We start from the raw sequence: 5,000 nt of genomic DNA, 5'->3' as shown, positions 1-5,000 counted from the left end.
ATGACGATGATGAATGGTGCGTGAAAATACTGATTAGTACTTAAGATATCAAGCCGAGCAACTATTGCGAATTATATTTCTTGAACGATCAGTGTCATTAGGGTTGTGGTGGCTGATGCGGTAACGTCCCTAACTGGGGAACTCCATACTTGGGTTCAAGTCCTGCTCAAACTTGTTAGCTTCTTTAGTTGCAGCAACCTTACCATCCTTGTGAGCTAAGGATGGGGGCTTGGGGGAGCCTAAAGGTATAACTGCTGAGTCATCAGCAGCCATTGCCGGGCCCTCCTTGGTCTCAGCTTGTGTGAAGAAGGGTCTTGGGCGCTGATCATATGTATATATGGTCAGTCTTTAGGGCAGTATCCCTTGTATCTCCCATTCATGAGCGGCATTTAAGCCTTTAATTGTTTAATTTTTGTGATCCATGTATCTTAAATTTTCCCTCTTCGTCCATGTCTATTCATAATGATTCTCATGACTACTGTAATTAGGTACTAAATAAAGCAGCTACCATATATACACAAAACGAACATTGAACTGAATAGTGAGAACACCATCGTTGATTTTATTATCATCATCATCTCATATCGTTGATTTTATCATCATCATCTCCTATGGCAGTTGAATTAAAAGGCCTCGGTTAGATTTCGGCAGTTGTGTCTATCTTGAGCATTTAATTCAATATTTCTCCGTGATTTTATACACGAGGATAAACATTCAGTTTCAAAGGACATGTTCTATGAATCAGCCCGAATATAATGGAAGTTTACTTTTATACATCATGTATTTTTTTACATTTCACCTAAAAATGTATTTTCCAATAATATGCAATTTGAATGATTATCCAATATTATAAGGAACTGATTTGAAAAGCATTGCCCACCAGACTAAATAGTATTCCCGTAACGGAGCCCACATAAGAAGTGATATTGACAGTAACGGGAACTAAAAGATGATCAGAAATTAAGGAGTCAGTTCTTGTCTCTGTTAACGAACCTCAATATTATCTAATGGTTCTGAAGAAGGAAGAGGGGAAAAAGGTGGTTCGTAATAATTTGAAGGATCTAGGAAATTCTACTTTTGATTTAAGAGGGATATTTGATATATGTATGAAATGAGTTATTAAGACAAACATTCTTAAAAATTACTTCCTTCTGAATGAGTATCTAGTGACCATATTAAGACTATCCAAAGATAATAGGTAGTCCCAAATTATTCTTGTTGCTATCAAGACTAAGAAATTAGTTCTCAGAAGAAGTTAAAAAGATAGCAAGTAAAACGTTCGATATATATAAAGGGTGATGATGAAAAATGGGTTAATCATCCTATAACAAAATCCCTAAATATGTTTGGTGTTCACCGGTATCATTCTAAGTTCAGAGAGAAAGATCTGCGGGAATTAAAAACCAAGAGCATTAAAGAATTAGGAGTGGTAAGAAAATAAGAGCAAACAACATTACGAAGTTTGCTGACATGTAAACCTACAGGGAGGACACTAATATCAAAATATAAATATTCAACGAAACTTTAAAACTAATGATGCGTCGTATATAGCAAAACACATTCTTCTGAAATGAAGTTTAATGCCACTTCAGTCTTACCAAGCATTTATTTTCCGCGAACCATATATTTCATCAATATGACTTCCTCTTTGTTGGACATATGATTTATAAATATTTCCAAATTGGTAAAGGGGCCTTAGTTTTAAAAGTGAAGGTAGGATTTGGTTAGAGTTCCATTAGATTTTTTAAGAAGGTTTTTCATCAAATTTAGAATATTACATATAAAGATTTATAAATGAATGTTTAGAAGAAAAGTATATTTCAATTCTCAGCAATAATGGAACATCTTTTAATATAAATCTGGTTTCCAGATAAATTCTATTTATTAGCAAAAGCCTTTTAGTAAAAATTTGCATGAAAAGAGAATAAATTCAATCTATATCCACGTCTATAAATTTTTACGTATGTAGAAAAAAATGGAAAAAAGAGAGTCATAATTGATAATATGGATGAAACCATTCGCAGACCACATTGTTATAACTTTTGAATTTTGTTAAAATTTAGTGATTCGAATTGGTAGAAATAGTCACTATAAAATAGTAAACTTTTCCAGATATTCAGTCTTCGTCTGCCTACTTGATGCTACACTACGATAGTCTAATTTCTGACACTCATCCTTCTTGTTTTAAAAACGTAAATGAAATCATAAATAACTGAATTTTGAGTGTGTGAATGCTGTTAGAATTATATTGAATATATAATTAAAAATATAAGTAAAAATGAGTCAAGAGTAAAATAAGAACTAATTCTATAGAGATAATAGGTTAGGGAAAAATATCACAATAGTATATAATTATAAGATTTTTACAACTAATGTGGAGAAGACTGGCTGTTTTTAGCCACATAATTTATATTGATAAACATTAAGAGAATTTTGCCACTTACGTGATGGGAAGTCTCTCAAAGTGGGAATTAATTCCACAAGGACAATGGCAATATGAAGATAGCATATATGAACAGTTAATATACTCTTGAACTACAAAACCTAATATAATGCCATTATTGTTTTGCTAGAATCTTGTGATGGGTCTTTTTTCATTGTGGTGTCAATATCGGTTAAAATTTTTGTTTCATACGTGAACATCCAGCCTCTGTTACAGTATTATAAGGCTTGTGAGTTTTATTTCAATTTTTGTGTTGTTTGAAGAATAAAGTACAGATAGCATGGAATAATTTTACTAGCCTTTTTTTATGAGTCTAGGTTTTCCTTATTCTATATCTTTGCTAGGAATATTAACACACAAAACTTTTAAATCTTATATTACAATGGGTGAGGAGTGTCATAAGATTTTTAGGTAACCTTTGAATTCATTATAGCCTTGAACCTTTGAATGTATTTTCTTATCTTTTCCTTCATGTTTTTTTTTTTTTTTATTGACTCTTCTATTACCCCGACATATTTGTTCCTTGCTTCGTCTATGTCTTTAATGACATCCCAGCTGGCCTTTTTATTCATTTAGTCTTTGTTACTTTTCCTCTCTATGTTTATAGGGCTCACTTTTCTATTTCAAACTCCATCTTGATGTCTTCTGGAACAGTTCTTATGACCTGGTTTACCATGTCAATTTCCTTAGTATCTTTACTGAACAGCTTTATGTCATCCATGAAGATCGGGTGATTCATTCCTCATTTCTTCAGTTAGTACCCACCCTGTCCTTTGAAGCACTCTTGTCGTGGTGATCATAGCCACCACAAACAGTAGCTGGTATGATGAGTCCCTTTGGAAGATTCCTTTCTTGATGTTAACTTTAGCAAGCCATTTCCTAGAACTGGTTAGCACAGTTCTCCAGTTATGCATTGTATTCTTGAGGCAGAAGATAAAGTTATCCTCTAAGCCGTATATCTTTAGTATTATGTCAAAGATGTCTTATGAGTCTATGAATGCCATATTGAGGTTGCTTTTCCTTCTCTTCCTATTTTCCATTACCATTTTTGACCTGTCCTTTGTGCCTCTATATTTCCTTCTGCATCCTTTTTGCCTGCTGGGAATGATGTTTGTTTCCTTCAGGTAGATGTACAGCCCTCCACTTATGATGTCTGCTAACAGCCTCCATATTATTGGTAAGCATATAATTGGTCTGTAGTTGCTTATTGTGCTACTTTTATTTTTGTCTTTTTGAATTAGGCAAGTCCTTCTAGTTGTCATCCATCCGGGTCTTTGGTTGTTTCGAATACAGTACTAAAATTGTTGTGCCAATCTTGTATGTAAGGTTCTGTGATTTTTGAGCCAGTAACCATGAACTTCATGGGGGCCTGATTATTTCCAGTTTGAAAAATCTTAACTCAAATACACTTAAAAGCATTCCATAAGTGTCTTTATTTTGAATTGCATCAATGTACATCATAAAATCAATATTCCGGTATGGAAAAAAAAAAAAAAAAACATTCGAAGTTTATGGTACTCTATTTGGCTCTTTTTTTTTTTCTTTTTTTTCAGAAATTACAAACAGGCCCATCCCTTCCTCTGGATATCGAATGTCAGAGTTGTGATATTTCGGACGCTTTTCCATGATTGGGAAATCCCGGTTGATATTTATTTTGCTGATATATCCTTTGAATTTTTCACATATTTTTTCATTGTTTTTTTTTTTTCATTTACTTTATGCTAAATTACTGTTTCTCTCTCTCTCTCTCTCTCTCTCCTCCTCTCCCCTCTCTCTCTCTCTCTCCTCTCTCTCTCTCTCTCCTCTCTCTCTCTCTCTCGTAAAAATCTCGAAGAATGAATAAAGAACATTTCTTTATTATATCTTCCCTACTCTCCCACTCCTTCTCTTTCGTTAATGAAAACTATTCTTTACTACCGGAAAGTATTTAATTCTCTCTCTCTCTCTCTCTCTCTCCTCCTCTCTCTCTCTCTCTCCTCTCTCTCTCTCTCTCTCTCTCTCTCTCTCTCTCTTTCTTTGTCTTTCTCAATATCTTACTCTCCACTATTTATTTCGTTAACGAAAACTTATCTCTATAGAAGAGGAATAACCAACGCAATAAGCAAAGAGAGGAGACATAAATCGATGGGTCCAAAACTATCACTTCATAAAATTTCGGAACTTAGGAAATTAGGCAGAACTAAAGATAAAACTAGATAGAATTGCTGAGGTCGATGAAAAGAAAAGAGTGACTTAAGCTTGTAAAGGACAGTGAAAGAGTTTTTTGCATATATGTAAACAGTAGAAAACCAATTAAGAACAACATTAGCCCATTATGAGACCCAGAGGGTAATCTTATAAGAAAATTATTTGAGAAAAGCCGAAAGGATGAATGCATATTTCACATCCGTATTCATTGGACAAGAATCAACGACCCTCTCGGAAGCAGCCATCAAATAAAATGGCAAATAGCCGCTAAGCAAAATCATCTCTAAAATGAAAGATATAAATAGGAAATGGGACTTCGGAAATCTAAGGTACCTGGTGCAGATGATAGTCCATCCAAGAGATATTATGG

This window comes from Palaemon carinicauda, chromosome 13 (genome assembly GCF_036898095.1).
Source record: "Palaemon carinicauda isolate YSFRI2023 chromosome 13, ASM3689809v2, whole genome shotgun sequence".
NCBI lineage: Eukaryota > Metazoa > Arthropoda > Malacostraca > Decapoda > Palaemonidae > Palaemon > Palaemon carinicauda.
Note: the sequence above shows the minus strand (reverse complement) of the source record.